Source organism: Phocoena phocoena, chromosome 12 (genome assembly GCF_963924675.1).
Source record: "Phocoena phocoena chromosome 12, mPhoPho1.1, whole genome shotgun sequence".
In the NCBI taxonomy this organism is placed as follows: Eukaryota; Metazoa; Chordata; class Mammalia; order Artiodactyla; family Phocoenidae; genus Phocoena; species Phocoena phocoena.
In genome coordinates this window covers 81,826,834-81,847,000 of record NC_089230.1, presented here as the reverse complement: position 1 = coordinate 81,847,000, position 20,167 = coordinate 81,826,834, and the positions used below count along the sequence as shown (strand labels likewise).

General features: G+C 38.7%; 1 protein-coding gene across 50 annotated transcripts in view; it reads left to right on the top strand.

The window, feature by feature from the left end:
* The window catches only part of RIMS1 (regulating synaptic membrane exocytosis 1), a 480,052-nt gene that overhangs the window by 387,057 nt on the left and 72,828 nt on the right, over positions 1 to 20,167 (top strand). The gene's annotated exons all lie outside the window — the stretch shown is intronic.

Below are 20,167 nucleotides of genomic sequence, written 5' to 3'. Positions count from 1 at the left end.
AACAAAATACACACCCCTCTTTTACAGTAGGGGAGTTGTAAGAAGTTTGCATGAAGTTTGTTTAAATCACCGACAGTTATCTTGATTCTCACAAGACAAATAACCCTGCCGAAAGGCAAAAGACCTCAGGAATCTGGCGCCATTTTCAGTACAGCAGACTCAGTATGGACAAGGCATGTTTTCTATTTGTTCTTAAGTAGTTTGCAGATGTAGAAGTTTCATTGAAGGCATTTTGGGCTTGATGAGAGGACCAAGAAATATAAATGTTCAAAACAGGGGCAGCTATCTTCCTAACATTCCAAAAGCCTTTTATGATCGCACGTTTTGATGATGTATCCTGAGGCATTCCGTCTTCCTGGATTTCTCTGCACCTAGATCACATGTTGAAGCAAATTGAGACCAATTATCTTACTGTTAATTAACAAGTGCCACACTGAGATTCTGCAGGAGCAATTCCGATCGATCAAGACATTAAGAGAACGTTTTATCTCTATTTTGAATATTCTCAGCATCTGGTCCTAATTAAGTTCTCTAAAATTTAAGAAAGAATGAAAAGAGCTGAGGAATGTAACCGTATTGAGCTGCTAGGATAGAGGGGTAAAAACGATTATAATCAATTCCTTTCTATTGAAATATTATTAAGATATTATGTTTCAAAACCTATTCGGTTTAGCAAGAATACTGATAAATAGGGCTTAAACAAAGACTTTTTTCACTTTTAGTCACTAAAAACAATTTACTCAATAACTACAAAACTGTAAATCTTGAAGTAATTTTATGTTCACAATAGAGCCACGTACCCTGAGTCCTATGCTGTAAAGAATTACTAATTCACAGAATTCATGTTACCAACCAACTGTGAGCATAATATGTGGGTCCACTGTCATTCTCTTGAAATTTCAGGAGAATAGGTTCTTCAAGGAAAATTTGGCTGTATGATTTTTTTTTTTTTTTTTTGGCTGTATGATTTTTGAGGAAGAAAGCAAAGAACAGAGAAATTGTAGGGGCCTCAACAACAAGGAACTATGATTTTATACAAAGGAAGAGAAAGAGCTTCATGGTAGTGATTGGAGCTAAGGTTACTCTGTGGGAAAATGCTAGTTTATCAGATAACACTCACTATAACTAGATCATGACAAGAAGCAGAAGATAGAGGATTTTTTGCCTCCTTGATTCATATAACTTTTATTACGTATTGAAGGTGGTGGGGATGGAGTAGACCCAGGAAGGGTGCAAATAAATTTCTTGATGACAAATCTGTTTTCTGAGGGCATTTCCCTGTTTCCGGCTTCCCTTTCCCTTCTCTGTGGTTTAGAGCACATTTGAGCTCAGTTATTTTTACGTAAGTGGATTATGTAAATGCAGTCAGTTAAGCTGATGGCTAAACAAGTTTCCCCTGAAGCTAATGTGAAGAAGTATTTTCCTGTAGTCCCGTACTTTAGATCAGGAATTCTTCATATGTGGTGCATGTTTGATTTCTTAGAACACTTAGGAGGAGCAAAGAGGGTAAGATGAGCTATGGGAGGGGCAGGTCTTCCTTCTTACATCTTTTCATGTATGTTCTTCCCCCTAAATATCCTCGCAGGCGCACGGACACACATGTACACCCCCCCGACACACACACACACGCACACACCCACACACGCACACACACGCACACACACACACACAGAGTTACTTTGGGTCCACCATCAGCCCTATGGTAAAAACCTGAGAGGAGGGTTTGTGATGAAAAATAAAAATGACATCAGGGGCTTCCCTGGTGGCACAGTGGTTGAGAGTCCGCCTGCCGATGCAGGGGACACGGGTTCGTGCCCAGTCCAGGAAGATCCCACATGCCGCGGAGTGGCTGGACCCGTGAGCCATGGCTGCTGAACCTGCGTGTCCGGAGCCTGTGCTCCACAACGGGAGAGGCCACAACAGTGAGAGGCCCGCGTACCGCAAAAAAAAAAAAAAAAAATGACATCAAAAAGTTGCAGGCTCTTCAGCTTTAAATATTCCCAATTCTTATAACACTATGAATAATGATTTTTCTCAATATAGTACTGCTTTGCATTTCTGTGGGTTTTTTTTAGTAACTAACACCTGCATAGGTTTTAAATTTTTATTTATTCAAGTTCACGGATAAAACATGAAAAATGTGATCAATATAATAATAGATGTATTTACATTTCATAATAGGTACCAGCAAACTTTTGAGTTCCTATCAAGCGTAAAGGCTATTATTTTCCAAGACTTCATGAAAGTATAATATCTAGGCCGCATACTCAAGGAGATTATAGTCTGTTTAAGAGTTTGAAACCTGTTTTTATATCCTGATTCCCTGCACAGCTGACCGTTGAACAATGGTTAGGATAGAATCGGGACTCAAACCCTAGTTCTTTTGATTCCACATATTGTGATCTCTAACTGAACACAAAATTTTCCCCACACTTAGTTTATTTAAAGGTCTATGGACTGAAAATATAAGTACTATATTTATTGAAAAAATCCCCATGTAAGCGGATCCATGCAGTTCAAACCCATGTTGTTCAGGGGTATATGTCTTCACTCACATCTTCCTGTGACACAGGAAGTGTTTTACTATGCATTGCCTTGGATGGGTTTTCACCTGGAAGTCATTAGAAGGATTTAGAAGACACTGTAGCATCCCCTGAAGACAGTGAGTGCTCAGTACGTAAAAGTCAGCCAAGTGTCCACTGTCCTCCTGAAGGACCATAGGGAGAAACCACTGACTCGATCATACCAGTATCATACAGAACCGTAGTGTGTAAAGTACCACATATGGTTTTGACTCCTTCTATCCAAGTATGCTATGAACCAAGAAGATGTCAAGATAAGCACATCTGAAATGAGCAGTGGTCTGCACAGTATGATATATAGGCCAGCATTTCCCAAACACTGCTTGCTACACTTTCCTGTTAACGATTCATAGTACACACTATTGTTCTTAACATTTTGAGACGTTCTCTCTTTGTAACAACGTGTTTATCTTTGCTTATTCCAGCGCATACCAAAGTTATTTCATTCTGGAATGCCTATTTCACAGGGACATCCATTAATGTGTTGCATAGTTTTTGAGTGAAGTTTGGGAAATTCTGTTTTAGATAATCAGCACCCTTCTGCCTAAGAGATAAAAGGCTGTACAGAAAGCTTTAAAAAGCCTGTTTGGGGGACGAATAAAATTAAGCACTTATCAGATGTGTATAGGTTGAAAAATACAAATATATTTGGATGATCAATCTCTAAAAGATCATTTTCAGAATATTAGGAACTCATGGGCCATATTCTGAATCTTTTGTGTTTGAGATAATGATTAGGCAAAAAATACCTTGACCACTTGGGGATGGACCAGCTAGACCATATGTTTCTGTGTGAATTGAAAAAGGGCATCTCTCCCCCCAGATGCATTCTAAATGCTTCATTCAAAATAGCCTAAAACATACTTCATGTTTTCAAAGTTTCTGTATACAGGGAACTATAGTAGAAAAACATACACTATAATGTTTATATTAGGGTAATTAACCTTTTGTAGATATAAAGAATTAAAAGTTATTCTAAAATTGTTGTCACGGATTAAAACTACTTAAAATCTCAGTAATTTCTAGGATGATTCTTACAAGACAAAATCAACACTTAATACTTCAAAATAATAAACATCAATAAAGATTTGAAGTTCCTACTTTTTCAGACTTGTTCTGCACGTGAGTTACAATTTTAATTTCGTATTGGCTTAAATATTCCTCGAAGAATGTTTTCTTATCCAGCCACAAAACATGCAAAGTATATTAGTAGAGGTGGCATAATTGATGATAAAAATGCACATATACTAGAAGCCCAGAAGGAATATGTTGAGTTTTTGAGTTCTCTATGCTTTTTTAAACATCAAAGAAGATGTTCACCTCAAAAAGAGGCTGAATTTTCATGACATAGCTCTGATTTTTTTTTTCATCTTTATCATATAACCATTTCTTTCCAGGCAGACAAATTTCAGATGTTTTATACAAAATCAAGCTATAAAAGCAAATGCAAGCGTAATCCTATAATTGCTCTCAGATGTTATACAGTTTTAGAAGTTCTGTCAAAAGCAACAATTTCCCAGCAGCATTCACGTTTGTGACAAAGGTTTGCCTTGATCTATAAGGTTGGCTTTCTATATCTAAGTGGATTTTGATGCAAATAGTTTTTGGTCTTTTTATCATCTCCTTTTGAAAGAATATTTTCAAAAGCAGTTATCTTTTTCTACATGCGTAGTTTGAAAGACTTGAGAGCTTTTTAAGAGGAGTTGTCTTCTATACACAATTATTAATCTTGCAACTGTAAATTTCCTCAAATCTGGCAGGTGATATCACTAGGCGTGATAATTAGCGTATACTGAAGGAAATACGCTTATATTTATTGGGGGATTTTAAAACATTGTAGGTTAAATTATTTGATATTTTAAATTGTGATAGAGAATGAGTGCCTAGGTTAATATCTTCCAGAAAATCAATCTTATTATTGCAATTATGCTTGAAAAATATTACAGAAAATCCCTTTATTTCACGATAGTTCTTCTGCTCAGCAAGGGAATACGGGATACCATTTAAAAAGAATCTGGATTTTCTGTGATGGCATTTGAAAAATACTTAATTGCAAAATCATTTGAGCAATTAACAGCTCAGAATACCAAAGGAAGCTTTCATTTTATATACTTATTCATTGTTATGCCTACTGACATTGAATACAGTCAGGAGTGCCCAAGAGGGAATTCTTAGAGCTGGCCACACAATTTTGCATGCTCGCCTGGTGTACTATAGAAAAACAAAGTCTCCTGAGATCTACAAAAGTACTAAAAAGAAAGAGGAAAATGACATGGAGATTTGATGAGGAGGAGAGAGCAAACTGGAACACAGTGAAAGATGCTGGATACTGAATATCCGAGAAAGGAAATATATTTTGGCGATCTTCTAGTGGCTTCTTTTATGGCACTTCTTCGTTTTAATTGTCCAAGGCTGATGAGTGGACCATTATTATTTCCTGTGACTAGATTAAAGCTGTAGAGAGGTGGAAAGACTGTGCCCATGTGCCCTTTAAAAACTCTCTACCTTTATGGTAAAATTACTAAACCATACTTATTAATATACCTTATGACTGAATGTGCCATGCATCTGAATTGATATACCGCACCATATCCGTAACATAAACAAAATACTCTTGACTTATGACTGTAAGTCACACGACAGTCTTTAGAGTAGCCAGTTAGAGCTCTCAGGGCAGGTGAGTAGATTCTCCTGGTGAGGGCGTGCCTTGCAAACCTTTAAGACAGTTTAAGGGGAAGTTGCGCTGGTCCAGTTTGAACAGCTCCAGCCTGCTTTGTTCTTACTGTTCTACTCTGTCAATTCATTTTAGATTTACTAAGATATGTTTAGTTAAATTCTGGGAAGGTCAGCAGAGTATTAGGGAAATGCTTCCTGTATAATAAACAATAAAAACGGTCAGTTATAATAAAGTTTTCAAAATTGAATAGAAACCCAGGATATCTTATGAAGATGGGAGTTATTTGTTGAAATGATCATTTGTAATTAGATCTTAGAGACAATGTCTGTCAATTGGGAAAAAATAACTACTCTACACATGGAGTTGTAAAGTACGTCACGACTTTTTGTTATTTGTAGAAATCTATTTCCCTGTAGCTTTATTTCTTCTCTTAGGATTAAATTAGATCATTTTTAACATTTAAAAGATTTTAAAGAGCATGTTCAATAGAAATTGTAGATAATGATAATTAGAAACTTTTCTTTAATGAGAAAAATAAGTCTTAGTGTGTGTTCGGAAGAGGGTGTAAAAACGTATCTTAGTCAAGCTGAAATAAAATCTTTGAAAGCTCAAAAACAAACCATATTAATAACTTTACTTGTAATACATGTTAATCTATTTGTGATATTGTCTATTTGTGATATTGTCGAAATCATAACTGATTGTGTACAGTGAGTTTAACTTTCCAATTTGATTTAATTATCCTAAAAGAAGTTACACATTTAATTTACTATTCCGTTGTTAAATAAAATAAGAACAAAATTCTCCCTGCTTAATTATTATTTTCCCCACAATATACAAGAAATTATCAATAACTTATGTACTGCTAACAGCACATCTTCAGTGTAATAGATTATTAGAAAGGTATAAAGTTTATACATCTTTTAAGTGCAAGGAAAATAACATAGGTGATAAATCCTAAAGTGAATTGACAATATTAAAGCAGCTTTCAAATACAACCAATTTATTCCCTAGGAATAGTTTTCAAAGAGAAAATAATTTCAACTTTGGGCTTCCAGTTCCTGTTCACGGTACAGGGTATGTTTGTAGCTGTGATCTTGGCTTTCAACACAGAGGCCAGGAGCAGTGCATTCACTCTGGGGCTATGACCAATGTCCAGAAGTACCAGCTTTGGATTCAGGCTAGGCTCGGGTGTAAGAGACCCACTCCTTTGCTAAGACACTGACTGACTCTGCTTCAATGCTCTGTAGTTTCCACAGCATATGAGGGCTTCCTCAAGGGCCACTTATGCCCCCTTTTGTCTTTGATGTGCGCTAATTACCACATAGACCAGCTATGTGAAGGATGCTCTGTGCTCTATTAGCGATCAAATAGCAGGGTGACTGTTTTGAGAGGCCGTCAAATTGTTACTATATTTTTATGCCAAGACATATAAAATGGGAATTTTCTAACAGATTCTTAAGTTTCTATTTATCTTCTGTGTTTATGTGTTTATATATGCATGTTGGAGAACTGACTGCTGATTATAAACCTGGCAGTATTATGTGGACGGGTAGCTAACAGTTTTAATGGTCACCAAGCATGAACTCTGGTTATCAACGTTAAATACCGGTTCTTCAGGAAAATCTTCATATTTCTGTGGTAATTATCCTATTATTTGAAATGGATACGATATCCTCTCACTCAAAACCAGCGCTTCCGAAACTTCACCTATTTCACGTGTCACTTTCATATTTTGCCATGACTACGTAACACATGAATACAGCACACAATATCGTGAGTGCTGTAACAGCTCAGGAGTGTAACAGTTAATAATCTCATTTTATAAATAAAATAAAATGAAGCAACCTATTAACTTTACTTGGCAGTAGGCAGTAGAGCTAGAATTGAGAGCCCTGTGATTTAACCTCTTTATTTTTATGTAGTGAATCTCTTTATCTCTAATAATAGTTTTTTGCTTTAAAGTCTATTTTGTCTTACACGACAAATTTTAAACTAGTGTTCAGTCTAACTTTTCACATCCTTTTATTTTTAATCTTTCTCTTAAAGGTTATGAGTTATGTGTGAGTTATATCTCTTGTAACCATCATAGAACTGGATTTAGATTTTCTTTTTTCCTTCTCGCTTGACAATCTGTATCATTTAATTGGCTAACTAATGCATTTACATTTATTTTGTTTTCTTACATATTTGGAATTCTTTCTACTATCTTGTTTTATGTTTTCAATATTTATTATTCTATTTTTTCCTCTTTCCTGATTGGTTTTGAATCAAATTGTTTTTATTTCATTTCTTTCTCTATTATTCTGGAAATTATATTATTTCTATGATTTTAGTGCCTAATTTAGTGTTTCGGGAATATATATTTCGTTAAGTAATAAATCTAAAAGTTAAAATTACTTCTACTCCCCCCAGAGGAAAAAAATTGACTCTATACACTTTAGCTCCCTTACCATCCCTCCACCATTTGCATATTTTTTGTCCAGTGTTTTAATTATATATTGTTTTCTTTCTCCCATTATTGGATGTTATTTTTTTAAATGCTTTAGAGTAACCCACATACTTTCTAGTTTCTTTGCTAACCATTTTTCTTGCATCTTAGATCTTCATTTGGGAAGCATTCTCCATCTTCCTGAAATATATGCATTGTATTTTTTTAATTGTTTATTTATTTATGCAAATCAATGCCACCGGTGAAGAGCCCTTAGGACTTAGACCCAGACCCACATTGTCCCTTGTTCTCCAAGGGTCTTGGTTCATGCAGGGATTTCAGTTCTAAGTCCCCTCTGACCCTGGACTCAAGGCTCTAAATTTCTCATCTGCAGAAACTCCCAAGACATTCATAACTCACTTAGCAATCTGTTTTCAGTCCCCTCTTGGTCTTTAGGCCACAGGGATTTTCCTTTCTTTCCTGTGAACATAGGTTTGTATTTTAACAGGATTTGTTGTCATTTTCCCATCACTTCTAGGTATTGGGGAGGGAAAGGATTTTTCAGAGTATCTCATCTACCACTTTGCTAGAAATAGTAGTTCATATTTAATGTGCTACTATTTTCTTAATTTTTAAAAAATTTACTCGCTTAAAAGGATAATATTTAAAGCAAAATAAATAAATAAATAATTGTAGCAAGAAGAACTGTGGCCCTAGGGACCTTATCCCAAGTTAGAGGGAAAATGCCAGGGCAGGGAAAAGAGAATTGCATCTTGAACTGGTGGTGAGATCTAAGGCACAGGAGGACAAGTGATGGGGGTGGGCAGGGGGGGAGGTGAAGGAAGAAAGGAACGAATGAACCAAGGGAAGAAGGGAGGGAGGGAGGGAGGAAGGAAAGAGGGAGCTCCAGCAGAGAAAGGCCCCTTGAATGGTGAGGAGAAACGGAAGCTGGGAACGGATAAATGACATGGGGCAAAGGTAGATTACAGCCCAGAGGCAGGCAGAGATTCTTGGCGGGGGCGGGGGGGATTTAATGAGGGAGCCCAGGTGGGCCATAGATTAAGGGAGCAGTTAGTGATCCTGGAATAAAGAGGTCCTTAGAGGCTGCTTTGGACTCAGATGCCAATCTTCGGTTCTGTCTGCTGTGGCCAAGGTGACAGGACACCAAGCACATGAAGCTGGGCACAACGGATGCCGGGGGCCCCTTTATTCAAATGGTGGCAGTGGACCTGGGGAGCATGGCCAGTGCAGGATGCTGACAGGCAAACAAACAAATAAATCAAAACAACAAAAAAACCCAACCCTTTAATATCAGGCCTTCACATTCTATAGATTGATACAAAACCATTTTGCTACACCTAGAAGAATGACCACTGTACCACAGTTATTAGAATTTCATGGACAGTAAGATAATGAGGCTTGGAATAATAATATGGAGAGCTACTGTTTATTTTACAGTTGAAGGTAGTTTACAAAGATGATTCCCCATCGTCCAACAAAGTAGATGTTTCTGTTTATTTTATAAATGAGAAAATGAGATATCTGAGATTTGAAGAAATTGTCCAGGGCCATAAACAGCAAATAATGATGCTGTCAATAGAATCTAGGTCTTTCTTATCGTAAAGCTCATAGATTTGTTGTTGTTATTTTTCTTTTTCACTCTGCACACCTATCTTTTAAAACTAGTGAAGTTTTTAAAGGCAGAAATAAAGAGTAAATTCAATGCCAAAATGACATCAGTGATAAGACCTGTGAAGCCCAGGGCATATTTAGAAAGTTTCCCATCCCAACAGCCATATGGACAGATGCAAAATCTGCCAAGTGCTAGAGCTTTGGCTCTTCAAAAGGGTTTGGTCCAATAGTTCTCCTCCCTCTGAGGTCCCTATTCTGCAGTGAGTGATGCTGAGAAACCCCAGATGTAAGTGTGTGAGTTTGTGCAGATGTCCAGTTGTTTTCATAGGCTCTAGGAAATACTGAAGTGAGAAAGGCCTGACTGCCGTGAGAAATCACGTAGACTTCATTCCATCCAGAGCCCAGCCAGTCGAGGCTGCCCCGCCCTTTGTCAGCTGCATCCCGTGTAACACAGGACAGAAGCCTGGTAACAGCCACTGAGATCCTCGGTCTGAAGTGCAAATTTAAGGTGTGGAGAAAACCTTGCTGGAAATGGGGACGGGAAGCCGATGGGGACGGCAGGTCACCTAGATCTTATATGTTTATGGTCGGAGTAGACGTGCATAAAGAGGTGTTATGTATGACAACTGAGAACAACCCTGAGAAGGAGGCCTTATCCAGATTCAAGAATTCTCTGAAAGGCTGCGTTTTACAGACCCTTAGGAAAGATCACTCTTGTGGGCAGAGTTCTCTATGGCCTTTGGCTGCCTCTGTCATCCTGCATCTTCGTTGTTGCCCCCTTTAGAGTGGGACAGGGTTGACAGACCCTCTAGTGTCAGGCTCTGCTCAGAGTGGATGGAAACGTGCCCACAGAACCTACCATGTCACTATGAAACCAGGATTCGGAAGGGAACTCTGATCGGTCATTATCGATCAAATCACTGCAAAGAGATTTACCCTTATTTTCAAAACACTGTCAGGTATTATTTCCTTCTAAAACTTTTAACTAAATCTGCCCAAAATATGTTTCTGTATCTGTGCATAAATTCTTGATTTGATTTTATCAAAACGTATAAAAGATAAAGCTATAAAAGACTGTTACTATTTACATTTACTTTAGTGATATAAAATACATGCTCAATGTCTAATTTTAGTGATATGTTTCCCACATATTAAATACTAAAAATGATTTAGTTGTAGTATCACACTTACAGCATTAGTTTAGTCTGCAGTTAGTTGTATCTTTTATGTGAATTAAGTTTCTAGCTCCAGAAAGTGGTCAGGTGTGAATCTCAGATACGAAGAAGGACATTGGGGAACGTAGCCAGATCAAGTGTGAGGAAGTTGAGGGATGCAAGAGGGTGTGGAAAAGGAAAGATTAATATGATTAGTTAGTAGGAAATAAAGTAGGAAATAGATTATATATGCAGAAGTAAACAAAGAACTGAAAATATATGGTGCCACTATCTATCATCTATCTATCTATCTATCTATCACCTATCTATCTATCTATATATATCTATCGTCTATCATCTAGCTATCATCTAGCTATTATCTATCTATCTCTCTATCTTCTATCTATATATCTAGCTATCAGTCTATCTATGTATATCTGCTTTGATACTATCACTAACCAACACTGAGACCTTCACCAAGTACACAGCTTCTGTAGAACTTAATTTATTTTCCTATTTAGTTATTCACTCATTCACGCATTCACCAGTCATTTATTGGATGCCTATTATATGGAGGTAGGATAGTTGATACCTACTGCATGGTGCGGAGCAAACCAGACATGATCCCTAGCTCTGTGGTTTTAAGTGAATCTTTATATATATATATTTTATTATGTGTATAGTCATCTGAAAAATGAGAATCATACCTGCCACTCCTGCCTCACAGGACTGTGTGAGAATAAAACGATAGTGTATGTCAGATGCTCTGGAAGGGTAGTTATACTGTATGATTATAACTCAGTTACTGCATACAAGATGGGAAGGAGTAAATGAGTTACTTTGTACTTTTCAGAGTTCTCCTTACGTGTCTCACAGGCCAGATGACTACCTAGGGTGTGACACGACACCTTTCAAAATCTGGATTTTGATTGTTAATATTCAATTTCTCCACTTGGTTGTGATTTGTGATGAGCTGGATGAATATGTGTTGGCCCGGAGAAGTTCCATTTCATTAACGCGGAGCTTTTTGGAGTCATGCCCTTGGACTGTTGGTGTTCTAAGGAACATTGCTGTCTGCAGATTGCCATGTACATGTTTGAAACAGGAGAAGAACTAAAGGGTGAAGAGGAGACTTAGATAGCAGGGCTCAGGGCTTTATCCTTCCACGAGAGCAGTTTTACTAGTATTTGTTTTATTAATTCAAGACCTGTGAAATACATTATTAAAAAATAAAGAGGGGCTTCCCTGGTGGCGCAGTGGTTGAGAGTCCGCCTGCCGATGCAGGGGACACGGGTTCGTGCCCGGGTCTGGGAAGATCCCACATGCCGCGGAGCGGCTGGGCCCGTGAGCCATGGCCGCTGAGCCTGCGCGTCCGGAGCCTGTCCTCCGCAACGGGAGAGGCCACAACAGTGAGAGGCCCGCGTAACGCATAAAAAAAAAAAAAAAAAAAAAAATAAAGAGGAAGTATTGCTGCCTTCAGAGCATATTGTAAACCAAATGTGGCACAATAAATTCTGGTGCTATGATTTGCAGGAAAAAAATGAAAATATGAGATCTGGTACTAATTCTTTAGCTACTAAGTATTTTGAATTCAGATAATACCATAATTTGGCCAATGGTTTGTGTATTGTGTTGCAAGTCTTTGGTATAATACATTAAGAAAAAAACTCAATTTCAAAGAAGAGGAAAACTTGCAGACTCTTTGGTCTGTATTGAGCTTAGTTGCTCTATTTTCCTACTGTACACTTTGTTTATGAATCATATACTTGAGATATGAAGTAGAAGAAGTACTTGGGATTGCTTTGGAGCACATTAGCTTTACACAGTATGATACAAACTATCTCAAGGAATATATTTTATTTTCAAACTCATTGCTTCAGCATGCATAGCTAACAGACTTGTAGCTGCTACTCTTGGCAACTGTTACTTTTAATGAATGCATAGTACATACCCAGTGCAGTAAATCAAAAACCCTACACCTTGAAGGATTCTCAAAAAGCCTTACATGCTAGTTTCCTATAATTAGTGGAAATGTTTTCTAAGTTATCTGAATCATCCAACATAATTAGCGGTCTTCTTTGCTCCTTTGTAAACTAAGACAACAGTTACATCAAGAAATCACTTGTGTGTACTTGTCTTCAGCTTTATGAATTTATAATTTTGTGACTCATTTATACTATTTTATGGTTCAGAAATAATATGAGAGATTTTTTTATATATGTTTTACTGAGGTATAGTTGATTTGCAGTGTGTCAAGTGTACAGCAAAGTGATTAAGTTGTACATATCTATATCTATATCTATATCTATATATTCTTTACGATTCTTTTCCATTATAGGTTATTACAAGATATTGAGTAGAGTTCCCTGTGCTATACAGTAGGTCCTTGTTGGTTATCTATTTTACATATAGTAGTGTGTATATGTTAATCCCAAACTCCTAATTTATCCCTCCCCCACCCCCTTTCCCCTTTGGTAACCATAAGTTTGTTTTCTATGTCTGTGAGTCTATTTCTGTTTTGTAAATAAGTTTGTGTCATTTTTTAGATTCCACATATAAGTGATACCATATGGTTTTTGTCTTTCTCTGTCTTACTTACTTCACTTAGTATGATAATCTCTAGTTGCATCCATGTTGCTGCAAATGGCACAATTTCGTTCCTTTTTGTGGCTGAGTAATATTCCATTGTATATATGTATCATGTCTTATTTATCCATTCCTCTGTTAATAGACATTTAGGTTGCTTCCATGTCTTGGCTATTGTAAATAGTGCTGCCGTGAACATTGGGGTGCATGTGTCTTTTCGAATTATGGTTTTCCCCGGACATATGGCCAGGAGTGGGATTGCTGGGTCACATGGTAATTCTATTTTCATTTTTTGAGGAATCTCCATACTGTTCTCCATAGTGGCTGCCCCAGTTTACATTCCCACCAACAATATAGGAGGGTTCCCTTTTGAGAGATGACTTTCTAATGTTTCACTATTTACTGAATATTGTACACCAGCTTTTGTTGAAGCGTGTGTGTGTGTGTGTGTGTGTGTACGCACGCATATATATTTAACTGAATTTATGGTAGACTGGAAATACACGGATATATGTTTAACTCATCATTTGGTCCCTAAGGTCCCTAAACACTATGGTCTCTAAACATTTCTTAGAATACATAATAGGGCTTCCCTGGTGGCGCAGTGGTTGAGAGTCTGCCTGCAGATGCAGGGGACACGGGTTCATGCCCCGGTCTGGGAAGATCCCACATGCCACAGAGCGGCTGGGCCCGTGAGCCATGGCCGCTGAGCCTGCGCGTCCAGAGCCTGTGCTCTGCAAAGGGAGAGGCCATAATGGTGAGAGGCCCGCGTACTGCAAAAAAAAAAAAAAAAAAAAGAATACATAATAAACAAATTATTGACTTATTTAATATTTAAACAGAGTAATTACATTTCTTCTACCCCATTATCCACTTAGTTCCCAAGTCAAAAGCTGGAAGCCGCCCTAGTTTTAACTCTCCGCAATCCTCCTCCTAATGCTTTGTTTCTCAATCTTTGAACCGTTATCAACCCCCAAGGAGACTTTTAGATGCTCTCTCCCTAAAGCCCTCCCCACAGGACATTTTAACCTCACAGGTACTCTGTGTTTGCACACTGTGGCCCCTTGGAGGACCACAACCATAGTATTAACTGAGATGTCTTTATCCCTCTCACCTCCACCAAGAGCCAGTGATCACCTCTGGAAGCTTATTACTCACATTGAGAATCTGTGTTCAAATCAGTCATCAATTGTATTGATTTTACTTCCTACATAGAACTCATGATCACAGACCGAAGATTACAGAGGACAGTTGTTTTTTATTCCTCTCTGGTTGCCAACTGAAAATTACCCAAACTTTGTAAGAAAAAGACTGAAAATTTCATCTACTATGAAACTAGGAGACAACTACATCCTTAAATTATAAACTATAGAAAAAAGCCTTCAAATTCAGTGAAATCTGGACTAAAATGAGGAGAAATACCAAGACTAGACACTGACTTATTCAGCGACTGAATATAATGTAGAGTTCTCCAAAATAAATGGCACAGCCTTAAAAAGCCCAATCAAAAATGCGCACCTAGGGCTTCCCTGGTGGCGCAGTGGTTGAGAGTCTGCCTGGCGAAGCAGGGGACGTGGGTTCGTGCCCCAGTCCGGGAAGATCCCACATGCCGCGGAGCGGCTGGGCCCGTGAGCCATGGCCGCTGAGCCTGCGCGTCCGGAGCCTGTGCTCCGCAACGGGAGAGGCCACGACAGCAAGAGGCCCGCGTACCGCAAAAAAAAAAAAAAAAAAAAAATGCGCACCTAGGATCTGTGAGAACTAGGGAAAGTTCTAGACCTGGGGCATCCTGAAACAATGTTTCATACCTCAGAGGAGCAGCTGACATCTGCTCAGAGGAGAAGCCTCACTGGTCTGCCAGGCTGTCTGGGAGCTGTAAATCGGAATCAATTTGGAAAACACCACTCAGTGTAGTTTGCAGAGAAATAAATTGCTGTAGCACAATCATAGCACATGCATCTTCATTACTAATCACGTGGAGATTTGGATAACATCACTGGTCTGGATGATTTTAATCTTATCTGAAAATAAGCAATAAGATGACACAGCCTTTCCAGCTGTAGGTGTGACAGGATAGCTTGTATCAGATGATCCCGCCTATAAACCTACAAAAGCTAAACAAGAAGATACAAACAAATAAAAAACTGTTTGGCGGCACTTGGAAGCAACATAGCAGACAAAGAAACTGGAGGGATTGCAACCCTTGAGAGAAGGAAAGAACACGAAGTGATGCCACATGTATCCCTTTTTCTATGGAGGGACTTTGCAACCCGGTGACACAGATATTGGAGCAAAGCAAAAAGCAGCATCTTCCCGGGCTGAGGAGACAGATGTCACAGTTCAGGAACTGACAGAGAAGCTGGAAACTGTGAGTGGAGGATCCCAAAATTTGCTACAGATTCCCGTCATTTGATGACTGCTGAGCTGTGCATGCACAGAAGTTAACCAAACAGCAGCAGCTGGAAGATGAACTTCTGAGCAGACCTTCCAGCAGCTGCCGGGTGCTGGGAGAGGTCCATCCCCTTCAAGTGCGTGGGAAACACTTTGGTGTCCTGGACAAATTCCAGAAGGACCAAACTGGGAATAAGCGTCACACACTACGAGTGAGGGCAGACCTTCAAGCCCAGCTCTGAACAGTAACAGGATTAATTCTCTCTGCCAACCAAAAGCAATTTCACCCTTGTTGGAGGAAAGTAATATCATCCAGAGCCTCTGTAGGTAGGTTTTCATCCACAACGTCTGGCATCTAATTTAAATTTACAAGGCAAGCTAAAACTTTTAAATTAATAGAAAGAGGACCAACCAACTAAAAACTAACAATAGAGTTATCAAAGAAGGACCTTAAAATATCCATGATTAATATGTTCTGGCAAACAAAGGAGAATGGATGCTTTCAGCAGAGACCTGGAATCCATTTTTATAAACTGAGCAATAATTCTAAAACTAAAAAATACCAAAAAAAAATAAAAACCCTAACAACACATTTAATAGGTGGGTTTAATTAATTAATTAATGGCATATTAGAAACAGCAGAACAGAGAATTAGTGAGCTGGTCAGTGGAACGTATATAAATTGACACAAGAGAAAGAAGAGAAGTTTCAGGAGAACAGGACAGATGTGAGATGTGATGGAAAGGTCTGAGTGTGTAACTGAGTCCCAGAAGGAGGGGAAGTGCAGAAACAATACTTGAATCCTGAAGGGCTGGCTGAGAACTTTCCAACTTTATAAATCCAACGACCTTGCAAATTCCGAAAATATATGAAGAGAAAAACAAATCTAGCAATATCATGATCAGAGTACTGAAAACTAAAGAAAAAAACTTTTCTTAAAAGAATCCTAGGGGGGGGCGGCTTCCCTGGTGGCGCAGTGGTTGAGAGTCCGCCATGCCGATGCAGGGGACATGGGTTCGTGCCCTGGTCCGGGAAGATCCCACGTGCCGCAGAGCGGCTGGGCCCATGAGCCATGGCTGCTGAGCCTGCGCGTCCAGAGCCTGTGCTCCGCAACGGGAGAGGCCACGGCAGTGAGAGGCCCGCGTACCGCAAAAAAAAAAAAAAAAAAAAAAAAAATCCTAGGGGGGAAAAAAGAGATTATCTTCAGGGAAGCAACAGTAAGATTTTGGCTGAAATTTCAACAGATGTTATCAAAGCCCCAAACCAATGGAATGACCAAAGGAAAGAATGCTGCAAGAAAAAATAAAAACATCCAACCCACTGTTTATGCTTAGTACGTGTTAGCCAGCAAAAGTAACCTTCAGACAGTGCACGGATACATGAATGAAACAGCTAAGAACTCATCACCAGCGGACCTGCTCTTTATGTTGGGAGAAAATGCCCCCAGTTGGAAGCTCTAAGCTGGAGGCAGGAATAGAGAACACCAGGGAGAGTTAGTAATAATATCAGTAATAACAACAACATACTGCGGAGAGTTAGTAATAATAAGAGTAACAACAATAACAACCAGAGAGTTAGTAATAATAACAGTAACAGCAACAACAACATACAGGGAGAGATAGTAATAATAACAGTAATAACAACAACAGCCAGGGAGAGTTAGTAATAATAAGAGTAACAATCACAGTACCCAGTGGTAGTTAAGAGGTGTACAAGTAACACCTATAAAATACCTACGTGAAAGGTGGGAGGGGAGTAAAGGAATCAAGCTGCTGTCAAGTTCGCGCATTATTCTAAAAGCAGTAACATTTCTAACTTAAGGAAAATTCTGATGAGGTAAATACTTTAATCTTGAGAGTAGCCGGTAACAAATACTAGAAGAACGCACAGCTCAGATCCTAATAGTGGAGGAAAATATGCTTAACTAATCTAGCTCGGTAAAAAGGAGAAGTGAAAGGACAAACGGATGTGATCGTTAAAAACAAACAGCCAATAGTCAACTTGACTCTGGCCGTATCAGTAATTGCCTCAAACGTAAACGGACTAAATGCTTATTACCAATATCATGGAATGAAAACAGGAGATATCAGTGCAGGTGACCAAATATTTAAATGACATGAACAATTTTATGCAGATAAGTTTTATACCTGAGATCAAGTCAGCGAACTGACCAACAGGCCAGATCTGGCCCACTGCCTGCTTTTGTGAATAAAGGTTTATTAGGACACATCTGTGCCCATTTGTTTATATATCATCTGTGGCTCTTTTCCCACTACAAGAACAAAGGTGAGACTGTTTGGCCCACAAAGCCTAAAATATTTACTATTTGATACTTTATAAAATAAATTTACCTAACCCTGACTTAGATGAAATCTACAAATTCCTTGAAAAGCACAGCTTACTAAAACTAACATAAGAAGGAATAAAAACACGGAGGAGTTCTATGATTAAAGATGATCCTCTAATTGTTTTAAACCTCCCCACAAGGAAAACTGCTGACCCAGGTGGTTTCACTGCTAAGTTGTTCCAAAAATTTAAAGAATAAATGCTCTTAGTCATACCCGATATTTCCAGAGAGTAAAGAGGAGAAATACTTCCAAACGCTCTCTGTGAGTCAAGCCTCTACTTGATAAATTTGGTAAGAAGACAGGAAAATTATAGGCCAAAATCTCTCATTCAGTTAGACAAAAGGCCTCAAGCAAAATTTTAGCCAATTGAATCCAGATAGAGAGATCAATTTGTAAAATTCCATCTGTGGGATTCTGGGACATTTTTGAACATCGGGGGTCTGTTCAACCTTGGTGGGACCTCCCTGGAGACCCCCTGTGGGTTGGGACCCAGGCTGGATATGATCTCAGCCACCTCAGGGCAGTGTTGCCTGCAGTGTCTGGTTAAAGGTAGGCTTCCGGCGATCTATCTGTCGGTCTGTCTGTCTCTATCCATCTCTATGAGACAGAGAAATTTTGAGAGAGAGAATGAGAATACATTATGAAGACGACAGTTTTGTTCTGTAAGTGAGAGACTGGCTTAACATTATCTCTGTGTAATTCATTGTAGAAGGAAAGAAAGAAATCCTCTGATCCTCTCATCATCACAGTAGACACAGAAAGAATTTTAATCAAGTTCATTACACATAGATGATAAAATATGTTAGTGAACTAAAAAGAGAATTTTCTTAAAATGTTAAAGGTAATCTACCATAACCTTACACCAAGCATCATACTTCATAGGGAAATACTGAACACGTTCCCCTGAGTTCACTGAAGACACTTTCACAACCTCTGCTCCACATTATTTGGATGGTCCTAGCCAGTGTTGGGCCTGGCAGAGTGGCAATATAGCAAAGAAAAGTAAATAAAAGCAATAAGGATTATAAACGAAGAATGTAAACTGTCATTATTCACAGTCTATATGATTGCGCATATAAAAAACTCAAAAGAATCTGCCACAAAATTATTAGAATTAATAAGCGAATTTAGCAATCACTCGATGCAAGGTCAGCTTATAAAAATCAGTTGTATTTTTATGTACCAGCAACAAACATCAGGACATGAAATTTATAAAACACACCAATACGATATAATCAGAAACATGAAATACCTAGGAATAAATCTAATGCCTAATTAAACTAAGTAGGTAAATGAATTAGAAATAAATTAAATAAGTAGGAATGAATTAGCAATATGTAAGTCCTCAATGTGAAGAGTACTTATAGCCTCATACATAAAGCCACAGTTGTGTCCAGGTGAAGTTCAGTAAGAATTACACAGGGACAACTACTTCTGAAGGTCTGGCCGTTTGAAGGGATCGAATATAAATAGTGGTCTAACTTGAGCGCATGCCCTTGGTTCTAGGTGATGCCTGCTATCAAAATAGGTCCACTAGACGTGCTTAGGAAATTTGATGCCGTCTTGGTTATCAGTCAACAGACCCAGAATTTTAACTCCTGGAAATTATGAGCTAGATTCCTGGGGATGATCTCTTGATCAGCAAGTTCCTTTTGTATTGACCATTTGTGATTAGTAACTTGTATACTGATCCAAACTGAAGTGTAGGACTCAAATAATTTGAGTCGACTTCTAGCATTTTTTGTAAACAGTGTAGTGAATTTATGTGTATTACAACCATCTTTTAATACGCCTTAAATTACTTGTCCCTTTTTAGGCTTACTGTGGAATCATGAGAGGCCTCTATGTTCTTTTGGTGTGTTGAAGATATAGAAATTGATTATAATTGTTTTTAAGCTAAATTTGTCCTTAATTTAAGAGTGGGAATCATCTTTACATAGTACCTCCTAGGTCTTTCCTGAAAGCATGCTTACTTTCTGAAGATGAGAAGATATTTCAGGCCCGTGTTTTTTCATTCTATTCCAAAATTTCATGCCAGCCACCTTACATTAGAATAAGGAACCAAAATCTGGCAACTAAAGGTGCAGATTTTTTTTTTTTTTTTTGCGGTACGCGGGCCTCTCACTGTTGTGGCCTCTCCCGTTGCGGAGCACAGGCTCCGGACGCGCAGGCTCAGCGGCCATGGCTCACGGGCCCAGCCGCTCCGCGGCATGTGGGATCTTCCCTGACCGGGGCATGAACCCATGTCCCCTGCATCGGCAGGCAGACTCTCAACCACTGCGCCACCAGGGAAGCCCAAGGTGCAGATTTGATTGCTTATATGATTGATCCCTTGCATGTCCATGGGTAATACAAAGTCTTTTTTGTCT